Source organism: Brachyhypopomus gauderio, chromosome 3 (genome assembly GCF_052324685.1).
Source record: "Brachyhypopomus gauderio isolate BG-103 chromosome 3, BGAUD_0.2, whole genome shotgun sequence".
In the NCBI taxonomy this organism is placed as follows: domain Eukaryota; kingdom Metazoa; phylum Chordata; class Actinopteri; order Gymnotiformes; family Hypopomidae; genus Brachyhypopomus; species Brachyhypopomus gauderio.
In genome coordinates, this window is record NC_135213.1 from 2,669,766 (window position 1) to 2,683,499 (window position 13,734).

A 13,734-nucleotide genomic window follows, 5' to 3' on the forward strand; every position below is an offset into this window, starting at 1 on the left:
ACTACCACATATCGTTTCAGACAACACTGCAAAGAATGCGACGCGCCAAGTAGCCTCCGCCGTTTGCTCAGGTGTGCGGAGTCGCGCGCTACGGTCACTCGCGAAAGTATAATCACCCAGGCAGGAGGGAGGTAACTTTTCTACGTAATGTCCGAAAATCAGAAGGCGGGAAGTCAATCAAATGACACCGCCGTCATCCATCCAGCGCTGACGATCCAGTGAGAGGATCATATTTCGGACACAAAACAGATAGCACGCCTGTGTGGTTTATTATGATTTGACGGATTTTTTCCCCAAAAAATTCAAATGACGGAAATCCGTCGTAGTGACGGAGAACTTTAACCCATGCCCTGGAGTCAAAGAAATGGCACTGATTTCAACAATCTTCGATATCTGGATTACACGCCGATCAGCTGTCTTACTGCCTCACAACCATGTCCAGAACCGACACCTTTAAAAATCGCATCGATCAACGCTAGATCCAGCCCCGGTTCTGGACTGCTTTGCTTGGGGGGGCAGTAAAACATAATGAGGGGGCATGTTGATAGTCATGTTTATGAAGCCAGAAATATATTCAAGGCTTGATTTGTGCATGAATGATGACTATTGATACTGGCTTAAAGTGATGTATTAGGTAAAGAAATAAAAATGCACATTTTCAAACTTAAAACACAATGATTGATGATACATGTTGATTATGTAAATGGAGAACAAAGATTATCTAATTGTATTTCATTTCAATACTGCCATTACTAATAGAACAACTCTATTTCTTGAAAGGCTGACAAATGTACCTATACACAGACTGAGAATATTCAAACATGGAAATAGGAATGAGTGAGAATATTTATATTACTGGGAAATTAAAATATAAAGAAAACAAAAGAATACAAATTCTGTTATAAAAGGGAGTATTCGTCACATTTCTATTTTGAAAAAGAAAAAAATATGAAAGTACATAAAATAAGAAATCTATCTACTGCACTTTAATGGTAAAAATCTGGTAAAGTATTGAAGTTTTTATTGATGTTATGAAACGTACTGGTACAATGCGGTATTTATGCACAGTATAACAATACTGGCTGTGATGGCGAGGAATCGTTTAAACCAGGGATGTCAAAGTCAAAAACACAGAGGGCCAAAAAAACAAATTTGCTACAAGCCGAGGGCCGGACTGATTCAATGTTTATTAAAACATATTGAAATGATTGCACATAGCCTATTGAACCAAGACCTAACACAGTGTATATTATTTAATGTTTAAATGAATAAAGCACTATTTTCTTATGGATCTGTCAGTAATTTCAAGTGAAAACATTTTTCAACAGGCAAACAGATAAAAGCAAACTTCCTTCAAAGAAAAATCACATGAAGACACACAGGTTTACCTTTTACCTCCGTGAACATGTACTCTGCCTCCCACCTGGCTTGAAACCCGTTCTCAGTGTCCACCTTACGTTTAGTCATTTTTGAGAAGGGGGATAGCTGAACGTTGATGTCTGCTCTGACTGCTGATTTAGGTTTATACTTTCGCGAGTGACCATAGTGCGCGACTCCGAATTTTAATGTTGCTTTGTGTTGCAGGTTTGAAAAGTGCTGCAATTTAGGCTAAAGTACTTGAAAATGTTTTAAACTGCAACTACTTCGTTTCACAACAAATATCTGTCTGACTGAACAGTTCTCTTGTATTACGTTAACAAATACGAGCCTCTTGTAATTCCAGGACAAAACACGAGAGAACGTGAAGACGTTAAGATTGGGGGAAAATAAACAACCATTAAATAATGTGAATAAAAAGCGAATTATTTCGAATCATTTCGAGTATATGTATAAATATTTAACATATTTAAGTTTAACGTGCTGGAAAATATTGAAATGGACCTTTAAAGTGACGTACAAGTGCTTGAATTCCACCTTATAAAGGTGTATGAACCCTGCAAACATGACTTTGTTCATTGCGCTGGCGGAGCCACTGCGATTACGTCATTTTCGCCGCGCGGACCCTCGCGACGCTTCGCGCTGCAGTGACTTCGCGGGCTACCGTTGCATTGTGGGGAATGTAGTGTTTGTGCGTACAAAACACCATCGGGCGGCTGTGGCCTGCGGGCCGGTTCTAATAGTAATTCAATATCATCCAGGGGGCCATAGATAATCAATTCGCGGGTCGGATCTGGCTCGCGGGCCTTGACTTTGACATATGTGGTTTAAACCATGAGCCGCGACGGCTTGCACGGGGGAAAGAGCAGCCTCGCGCGGTGTCGTGCACCTCTCGAATTTTGTAACTTCGCGCGCGCCGCGCCTCAGCGCAATGAACAATGTCATGTTTGCCGGGTTCATACACCTATACAAGGTGGAATTAAAGCACTTGTACCTCACTTTAAAGGTCCAGTTCAATATTTCTCAGCACGTTAAACTTAATTAAGTTAAATATTTATACATATACTCAAAATAATTCGCTTTTTTAATCACACTTTCAAAACGCCCAATCTTAACGTCTTCACGTTCTCTCATGTTTCGTCCTGGAATTACAAGAGGCTCGTATTTGTTAACCTAAGACAAGAGAACTGTTCATTCAGACAGATATTTGTTGTGAAACGAAGTAGTTACAATTTCAACATTTTCAAGTACTTTAGCCTAAATTCCAGCACTTTTCAAATCTGAAAAAGCAACATTAAAATTCGTCAGGTAAATGTTCATTCCCCTGTTTTTTATTACCACATATCGTTTCGGACAACACTGCGCGGCAAGTATTTAAACGCTTCCGCCGTTCGCGCAGGTTTAGGAGAACCAAATTAGCCTAACCGCTAACGGCTAATAAAATAATTTAAGCAACACCTATGTAAGAGGTGAGTAACATTAAAGCAACGAAAAACCACAGTTAAGCAAATATTACCATGTGGAAGTCAGTTTAAACTCAGAAGAGTGTTTACCAGTATACCTGTCTTTCACTCACACTAACAGAACATATACTGCCGAACTGAACCGTTTGGGGCGGTCTGCCGATTTTTATATGACTCAAAGAGCCAATCAGGAATAAGCTAGGAAATATCTTCACGCTGTAAAGCAAAATGCATTTTTGTGATTGGTTCAGAGATAATAAAAAAAGCCGTTGCTTGCATTGTGCTTGGGGGGGCAAAGACACAATTTGGGGGGGCAATGCCCCCCTCTGCCCCCCCCTAGCGCCGGCCCTGGCTAGATCGCTGTCTAATAAGACCTTTCTCCTAAATGACTTCTTCACCTCTTGTGGTCTAGACATTCTTTTCATGGTGGAAACTTGGCTATCTACCGGGGATACCAGCTCTATCGCTGAACTGTCTCCTAGTGACTGTACATTTTTCAATACTCCTAGAGCTACTGGACGTGGTGGAGGTCTGCTGACTCTCTTCAGAAATCATCTCAAATGTCATCTATTACCCGTCGACCTACTCTAGTTTTGAGGTACAGCTGTTTAAATTGGATCTTTCATGTCCTGTTATATGTGCTCTACAGAGTTATATAATCCAGGTTCAGAAAGTAAAAGTCCTCACCAGGATTTTGCTCAGGCTTCCTGGATTGTGTTGATTCCACTCATTTTACCTGGATTGCACTAATTAGAAATCTAGCAAGCTTGAGCAAAATTCTGGTGAGGACTTTTACTTTCTGAACCTGGATTATACAACTCTGGTGCTCTAGTGCAGGGTTTTTCAAACTATGGGTCGCGACCCTAAAATGGGTCGCGAGGCAAAAAAAAAGGGTCGCTAAAAAATAAATGTTAATATATTTAATAAATTATATTTAGAGCGCGCGACTGCGCGAACGGCGGAGGCGTTAATACTTGGCGATCGATCGCGATGTAATAGTTAAACTCCGTCAACAACTTGCGTTCGCCGCCCCCCCCCCCCCCCCCCCCCCCGTCAACAACTTACTTTCGCCTTTCGCCACCCTCCCCCCCCCCCCCCCCCCCGGGCAACAACATGCGTTCGCCACCCCCGTCAACATCTTACGCTCGCGACCAAGTATACTGTATATATATTTCTTAGTAGGCTGGGTCGCGGGAAAGATCAGGGACAAAATATGGGTCGTTAGAAAAAAAGTTTGAAAAACACTGCTCTAGTGTATAGGCCTCCTAAGCATAACAAGGACTTCATTCAAGAATTTTCTCATTTCCTATCGGTCACTTTGTCTAGCTCAGAAAAAGTTCTTATTCTTGGTGATTTTAACATCCATGTTTGCTGTCCTTCTAAACCTCTGGCTAAAGAATTTTCTCAACTCATTGACTCATTTAGTTTAACTCAGTCTGTTTCTGGCCCCACTCATGAGCTTGGTAATACTTTGGATCTAGTGTTATCTCTTGGTTTCCCAGTGTCCAATGTAGAGATAGACTCGGACATCTGTTTGTCTGATCACAAACCTGTTTTATTTGACGTGTCTCTTCCATGTACTGATCCCAAGTGCACTTTTCCTGTTTTTTGCACACGCTCCATCTTACCCGCTACAGTCAGTCAGTTCTCAGCTGCTTACCTCACCTGTCCCAAACTCAGCTACATTGAAAATCCTCCCTCAGGTATAAGCACAGATGAGCTGACTGATCTAGTAAATTCTATCAGTACTGGCATTATCAATCAAATCGCTCCATTAAATTCTAGACGTGTCAAAGCAAAGTCACAACCATGGCTAAACAATGACACTCGTGCACTTAGACAGAAGTGCAGGAAGGCAGAACGAAAATGGAAAAAAGATCATCTTCAAATCTCGTACGAAATTCTTAAAGATTGCTTAAAGGATTATCAACATGGTGTCAAAGCAGCCAGAGCGAGATACTTCTCTGATATCATTGCTAGGTTTTCTCACAGTCCGAAGGCCCTGTTCAATACAATAAATAGAGTGCTGCATTCCACCACCCCTACCACCGTGGATGCCACTGCTGAAACATGCCAAATTTTTATGAACTTTTTTATTTCTAAAATTAACAATGTGCGCTCACAAACAGTTCCCTCAGTCAGTGACCTCTCCATTCCACTCACACCTCCTGCTCGTTTGAGTCAGTTTGAACCCGTGTCAATGTTGGATCTCATGGAGCTAATGGTGCACATGAAGCCAACCACTTGCTGCCTGGATGTGCTTCCCACACAGCTTCTTAAGGATGTTCTGCCAGCCATTGGCCCTAGTCTTCACACGATAATTAATAGCAGCCTGACTAGTGGTGTTGTTCCATCCTTTTTTAAACATGCAATCGTTCAGCCTCTTCTTAAAAAACCTGGCTTAAATCCAGCAATTTTAGAAAATTTTAGACCAATTTCTAACCTTTTTTGTCAAACGTTTTAGAGAAAGTTGTTTTTCATCAGCTTTACTCTTATCTTAATCAATATAACATTCTGAATAGGTTTCAGTCAGGTTTTAGAGCTCACCATAGCACAGAGTCAGCTTTACTCAAGGTTCTAAATGACCTGCTCTTAGCTGTGGATTCTGGAAACTGTGCAGTTTTAATTCTTTTAGACCTAAGTGCAGCTTTCGACACCATTGACCATAGCATCTTGTTAAATCGACTGAAGTTTGGTGTCGGCATTGATGGAGTTGCCCTAAAATGGTTTGCATCATACTTGAGAATAGATCTTTCTCAGTCAGATTGGGTCAATCCTTTTCATCTCCAGCACCTGTTGCCCATGGCGTACCTCAGGGATCTATTCTGGGTCCTATCCTTTTCTCATTATACATGCTCCCACTTGGATCTATATTTGAAAAATATAACATTTCATATCATTGCTATGCGGATGACACACAGGTATATCTTCCACTTAATTTAGGTGACAGTGGTTCTTTACGTGTCATGCTAGATTGTTTGAGGGATGTTGAGTGCTGGATGTCCAATAACTTTCTGAGGCTAAACAAAGACAAAACTGATATTATTATAATTGGTAATCCCGATTCTGCTAAAGTGATAGCCAGGGATCTGGGGCCTTTAAGATCTAATGTGCAAGACCATGTCAGAAACCTTGGCTTCATCTTCGACACTAATCTGAATTTCCAGAAACAAATCAGCACTGTTGACAGAGGTAGTTTTTATCAGCTTAGAAACATAGCTAAGCTTAAAACAATTTTGTCATTCAAGGACCTAGAAACAGTCATCCATGCTTTTATCTCATCGCGTGTTGATTACTGACTGGTACCAGGAAAAGACAAAGCATCACTCCTGTGCTGGCATCACATCATTGGCTCCCAGTAAAATTCAGGATAGAATTCAAAGTTTTACTGTTTGTTTTCAAAGCCCTTCATGGCTTGGCTCCGAGCTACATTGCTGATTTGATTCATACTCGCTCAACCCCTCGTGCTCTATGCTCCTCCAACCAGTGGTGCTTGGACATTCCACGCTCTCGGCAGAGGCGTAGCGCAAAATTCTGGGGCCCCACCGCAAGGAGGCAATGAGGAGGCCCGTGCGTGAGCTAAAATCTCGCGAGCGACTGTAGCGCGCGACCCTGCGCGAGCGGTGTAGGCGTTTATACTTTCGCGAGCGTCGCGAGCGTCACTGCAGTGTAAATATGGCTTTGCAGTGTTGTCCGAAACCATACGTTAACAAATACGAGCCTCTTGTAATTCCAGGACGAAACATGAGAGAACGTGAAGACGTTAAGATTGGGCGTTTTGAAAATAAACAACCATTAAATAATTTGATAAAAAGCGAATAATTTCGAGTATATGTATAAATATTTAACTAAGTTTAACGTGCTGGGAAATATTGAAATGGACCTTGAAAGTGATGTACGCTGTCGCGGCGCGAGGTCGTGCACCTCTCGAATTTTGTAACTTCGCGCGCGCGCCGCGCTTCAGCGCGATCGACAAAGTCATGTTTGCAGGGTTCATACACCTAAACAAGGTGGAATTAAAGCACTTGTACGGCACTTTCAAGGTCCATTTCAATATTTTCCAGCACGATAAACATAATTAAGTTAAATATTAATACATATACTCGAAATAATTCGCTTTTTATCACATTATTTAATGGTTGTTTATTTTCAAAACGCTCAATCTTAACGTCCTCACGTTCTCTCATGTTTCGTCCTGGAATTACAAGAGGCTCGTATTTGTTAACGTAATTTCAACATTTTAAAGTACTTTAGCCTAAATTCCAGCACTTTTCAAACCTGAAACACAAAGCAACATCAAAATGCGTCAGGTAAATGTTCATTCCCCTTTTTTTGAGGGGTGTTTCTTTATACTACCACATATCGTTTCGGACAACATTGCAAAGCCATATTTACGTTTGATGCCTGGTGTATATATACGGTCTCTGGTCAGGTAAAAATGTTCTTTCCCCGGTTTTGCAGAGGTTTTTTATTCTCCACTGCCACCTATCGCCACCTATCGTTTCGGAGAACACTGCAGACGCTCGCGACGTTCGCGAAAGTATAAACGCCTACACCGCTCGCGCAGGGTCGCGCGCGGTGGGCGGAGTCGCGCGCTACGGTCGCTCGTGAAAGTATAAACCAGGCTTTAGGCGGGGCCCACCTGTGTTCGGGGCCCCCCCGCAGTGCGTGCCTTGCGTGCCCCTCCCCTACGCCAGTGGCTCTCGGCTAAAATTTAAAGGTGACCGGGCCTTTTCTGTTGCAGCTCCCAAATTATGGAACACACTTCCAAGCTTTATAAAGGAATCAGCTACCGTGGATATTTTTAAATGCAATTTGAAAACCTTTTTATTTTCACAGGCCTTTGGATCTTGAGCATTTTACATTAGAATCTTTGTCATATGTGTTTTTACTATGTTTATGTTTTATTTAAAACGTATATGTTGCTCTTATATGCAAATTCTTGTTCAGCACTTTGGTCGACACTGGATGTCTTTTAAATGTGCTATAAAAATAAAGCTGACTTGAGCTGACTTGACTATAATGATTTGCTGCTGAAGTACTTCAACATAGTAACTGGAAAAGGCACTACAAAAGAATTTTAAAATCCTATTCTTCATTGTTGTCTGAGCCATGTAATGAATAATGCAATGGCACTGTGCAAAAAACAGTAAGTAAAATGTTTATAAGTTAATCTGTATTACATATATACAGTATGTATGCGATGATAAATCTATGCGTTCCATGTCATCCCTAGTGAGCCCAGGCACTACAGGCTGGCCATGCACATCTTTGGCCTCTTGACTTCTGCGAGCTCAATGGCAGAACTGGATGAGATGCTCATCAGCTGCACGGTTCTCTTCTCCAGCCCATGTGCTTCTGAGAGTGTTGAGAAGCACTTCACCAACTTACAGAACATGCTCACTGCACTTGGAGAACCACCTGTCAATGACAGCTCTACTGTCGCTGAAGACTTTGAGGTACATACTAAATGAAAATTAGCAATAATATATTTTGATTGCAACATTATACAATTAATAATAAGTCACTCGTTTTAAATGCAAAGCACATCATGGACCTGGCTTGTTAGTTACTCAGTCTCTCACTCACGTTTAATATAATTCACAAGGTGTGCTGTTAGTACTGAAATACCTTTATATCAGTAACACTGAAGGTCTTTGTTTTTAGGACACTATATGTCAGACACCTTTCCAGAGACATTTCCAGAAGGTCATTGAGAGTGCACCACTAGACCTCGAAGGGCACCCTAATGTGTACTATTCCAACACATTCATCCCTTACTTGGCTACTTACTTCTTGCCCCAGGCAGCTCTGTGGACAAGTTTGATGCTGGGTAGGATACATCATATAATCACTTGTAAAATTAGATAAGGCAATGAACATTTTAACGTATACTATAAATTTTCCTTTTATTTATAATGTTCACATACTATACAGATGATTTACGCTGAGATTCTTTCCTCAGAAATGCATGTATGTAAAATCTATCATCCATAAAATGTTTTTAGGAGACCTGGGAAGGCATGGTGAAGGGATTGCTTATCAGCAATTTTCAAATAAATTTTTGAGAATTTCAAAAAAGACGACACAGTGTCACGGTACGGTGGGCCCCCTACCGGCCTCTGTTCACAGCGGCAGTTGTCATTGTTGTTGTGGTGTTGTGTTCGTCCCTCAGGTGGGCGGAGCCCACGATCCGTCTCACCTGAGGGTCGTTTGTTTGTCTATATATGTCTTGTCTTTGTACCAGTTGACCGCTGGTTTGAATTATATCGAATCATATTACTATATATTATTATATAATTATACAGTCGAATTATATTGACTATATGTATAAATATTTAACTTAATTAAGTTTAACGTGCTGGGAAATATTGAAATGGACCTTTAAAGTGACGTTCAAGTGTTTTAATTCCACCTTATAAAGGTGTATGAACCCTGCAAATATGACATTGTTCATTGCGCTGATTTAAAGCACTCATGTCAAATAGGCTCAATTTCTCAGAAATATCCCATAATGCAAAAACAATTCCACTGCTGCATAAGAGTATACACCCTTAACTATCATCACAGTAAGTATGAACAGGTTTCACTGTACCATTTCTTCATAAATCCATTTTAGGTTCATAATGCATTTAGGCGATTTAAAGCACTCATGTAAAATAGGCTGAATTAGGACATCAATTTCTCAGAAATCACCCATAATGCCAACACAATTCCACTGCTGCATGAGAGTATACACCCTTATCTATCATCACAGTAAGTATGAACAGGTTTCACTGTACCATTTCTTCATAAATCCATTTTATCTTCATACCACATTTAGGCGAATTTAAGCACTCATGTCAAATAGGCTGAATTAGGACATCAATTTCTCAGAAATCATCCATAATGCCAACACAATTCCACTGCTGCATGAGAGTATACACCCTTAACTATCATCACAGTAAGTATGAACAGGTTTCACTGTACCATTTCCTCATAAATCCATTTTATTTTCATACCTTATTTAGGCGAATTAAAGCACTCATGTCAAATAGGTAGAATTAGGACATCAATTTCTCAGAAATCTCCCATAATGCCAAAACAATTCCACTGCTGCATGAGAGTATGAATCTTTAACTATCATCACAGTAAGTATGAACAGGTTTCACTGTACCATTTCTTCATAAATCCATTTTAGGTTCATAATGCATTTAGGCAAATTAAAGCACTCGTGTAAAATAGGCTGAATTAGGACATCAATTTCTCAGAAATCTTCCATAATGCCAAAACAATTCCACTGCTGCATGATAGTATGAATCTTTAACTATCATCACAGTAAGTTTGGACAGATTTCACTGTACCATTACCTCATAAATCCATTTTAGGTTCATTCTGCATTTAGGCGAATTAAAGCACTCATGTCAGATAGGCTGAATTAGGAAATCAGTTTCTCAAAAATCTCCTATAATGCCAAAACAATTCCACTGGGGTGGAATGGTCAGGGGTAATTTCTTGACTTCTTGTAATTTTAACTTTTTCTTCTTCTTCTTCTTCGTCTTTCGGCCATTCCTGTTTAGGGGTCGCCACAGCGGGTCAAACTCCTCCATCTGGCCCTGTCTTGAGTGTCCTCCACTGACACACCAGCCACTCTCATATCCTCTACCACTGCATCCATAAACCTCCTCCTAGTTCTACCTCTCCTCCTCTTGCCTGGAAGTTCCATCCTCAAGACCCTCCTACCAATATACCTCTCCTCCCTCCTCTGTACATGTCCAAACCATCTCAATCTCGCTTCTCTAACTTTATCTTCAAAACATGCTACATGTGCTGATCCTCTAATAAAATAATTTCTGATCCTATCCTTCCTCGTCACTCCAAATGAGAATCTCAACATCTTCATCTCAGACACCTCCATCTCCCTCACCTGTCTCTTTGTCAGTGCCACTGTCTCCAGTCCATACAACATAGGAGGTCTCACTACTGTCCTATAGATCTTTCCTTTCATTCTAGCCGACACCCTTCTATCACAGATCACCCCAGACACTCTACACTACCCTGCCTGCACTCTCTTCTTTACCTCTCTTTCACTTCCTCCATTACTCTGTACCCTCGACCCTAAGTAGGTAAACTCGTCAACCTTCACCAAATCAACTCCTTGTAATTGAACCTGTCCACCGTCTGCCCTCTCATTCACACACATGTACTCTGTTTTACTCCTGCTCACTTTCATTCCCCTGCTCTCCAAAGCATATCTCCATCTTTCCAAGTTCACCTCCACCTGCTCCCTACTCTCACTACAGATCACAATGTCATCAGCAAACGTCATAGTCCAAGGGGACTCCTGCCTAACCTCGTCTGTCAGTCTGTCCATGACAATTGCGAACAGAAAGGGACTCAGGGCTGATCTCTGATGTAGTCCTACCCCCACTTTAAACCCGTCTGTCATTCCTACCGCACATCTCACTGCTGTCACACTGTTCTCATACATATCCTGCACCACCCTCACATACTTTTCTTCTACTCCTGACTTCCACATACAATACCACAGCTCCTGTCTTGGTACTCTATCATAAGCTTTCTCTAAGTCAACAAACACACAATGTAACTCCTTCTGTCCTTCCCTATACTTCTCCATTAACACTCTCAAAACAAACATAGCATCTGTGGTGAACTTAGCTGGCATGAAACCATACTGCTGCTCACAGATCTCTACCTCTCCTCTAAGCCTAGCTTCCAATACTCTTTCCCAGATTTTCAGGCTGTGACTGATCAACTTTATTCCCCTGTAATTACTAGAGCTCTGAACGTCGCCCTTATTCTTGAAAATCGGCATCATTATGCTTAGTCTCCACTCCTCAGGCATCTTCTGAACTTCCAAGATTCTGTTAAATTACCCAGTCAAAAACTCCACTGCTGTCTCTCCCAAACATTTCCATACCTCCACTGGAATATTATCCGGTCCAACTGCCTTACCACACTTCATTCTCTGAATTGTAGCCCTTACTTCCTTCTTGCTCACCTGGGGCACTTCCTGATTCACAACCTCTACCTCTTCTAACCTTCTTTCCCTTTCATTCTCTTGATTCATCAGTTCCTCAAAATACTCCTTCCACCTTCCCAAGACACTCTCCTCACCACACAACACCTTTCCACCTTTATCCTTTATCATCATAACCTGCTGCACATCCTGCCCATCACGGTTTCTCTGTCTGGCCAATCTGTACAGACCCTTTGCCCCTTCCTTAGTGTCCAACTTCTCATACAGCTTGCTATATGCCTTCTCTTTAGCTTCTGTCACTGCTCTCTTTGCCTTACGACACATCTCCTTGTACCTCTGTCTACTTTCCTCATCTTGCTGAAAATCCCAATTCTTTTTAGCCAACCGCTTTCCTCTCAAACTTTCCTGAACTTCCTCATTGCACCACCACAACTCCTTGTCTATCTTCCTCTGACTTGAGGTCACACCAAGTACCTTCCTAGCCAAATCCCTTACTGCATTTGAAGTCTCATCCCAGGTATCCAGAACACCACCACCATTACCCAGTACCTGCCTCATCTCATCCCTGAATTTTACACCACAGTCCTCATCCTTTAACTTCCACCACCTGATTTTAGGTTCCACTCTCACTCTCTTCCTCTTCTTCACCTCCAAAACCATCCTACATATCACCATCCTATGCAGTTTAGCTACACTCATACACACTTATACAGCAGTGGAATTGTTTTGGCATTATAGAAGATTTCTGAGAAATTGATGTCCTAATTCAGCCTATTTGACATGAGTGCTTTAATTCGCCTAAATGCATTGTGAACCTAAAATGGATTTATGAAGAAATGGTACAGTGAAACCTGTTCATACTTACTGTGGTCATAGTAAAGGGTTCATACTCTCATGCAGCAGTGGAATTGTTTTGGCATTATGGGAAATTGATGTCCTAATTCAGCCTATTTGACATGAATGCTTTAATTCGCCTAAATGCATTATGAACCTAAAATGGATTTATGAAGAAATGGTACAGTGAAACCTGTTCAACATTACTGTGATGATAGTTAAGGGTGTATACTCTCATGCAGCAGTGGAATTGTGTTGGCATTATGGGTGATTTCTGAGAAATTGATGTCCTAATTCAGCCTATTAGACATGAGTGCTTAAATTCGCCTAAATGTGGTATGAAGATAAAATGGATTTATGAAGAAATGGTACAGTGAAACCTGTTCATACTTACTGTGATGATAGTTAAGGGTGTATACTCTTATGCAGCAGTGGAATTGTTTTGGCATTATGGGGTATTTCGGAGAAATTGAGCCTATTTGACATGAGTGCTTTAAATCATGTCATTTAAGTTTATCTCCAAGCCCTAACAACATTTAAGACTTCGGTGTAGATTTTTGAAAAATGGTACAGCAGAATCTGTCTATATTTGCACCGGGGATAAGCAAAGGCTACCCACTCTTGGGTGGTAGTAGGATTTTTTTGGCATTATGGGAAAATTCAGACAAATAGGAAACCACAGTCTCAGAATTAAACAAACTTTTAAACATCATTACAAATACAAGGACTAGATTTATTAAAAACATGTATAGTCATGGAGTAACCCCCTGCCCTGAACATTTGCAGCATTGCAATAGTCCATTATTGCTGGTAGTCGAGCCCTACAATAGACTAAATACAAACATTAAAACTATTTTGTTCAGTGTTTATTAAGCAATTGAAATACATTTCTAATTGTGTTTAATGTTGCAATTAAATTAGTTAAATCAAGTAAAGTATTTATGAATGTAGAGAAAGCTCTTTAAAGAATAGCAAAGAGTTTCTCGGCGCTTAGACAGCCTAGTATGCGGTGAGCAGCGAAATACCGTAAAATCAAGCATATAGGCGCAATCAAATTTAAAGCACGGATGAATCGCAAAA

The 13,734-nt window shown here is 40.9% G+C and overlaps 1 long non-coding RNA gene across 1 annotated transcript; it reads left to right on the forward strand.

The window, feature by feature from the left end:
- The first annotated feature begins 3,347 nt into the window (after positions 1 to 3,347).
- LOC143509854 (uncharacterized) lies at positions 3,348 to 8,633 on the forward strand. Its single transcript, XR_013129814.1, has 3 exons — positions 3,348 to 3,438; positions 8,077 to 8,299; positions 8,508 to 8,633. It is a non-coding gene; the product is annotated as an uncharacterized LOC143509854 (long non-coding RNA).
- Positions 8,634 to 13,734: the final 5,101 nt, after the last annotated feature.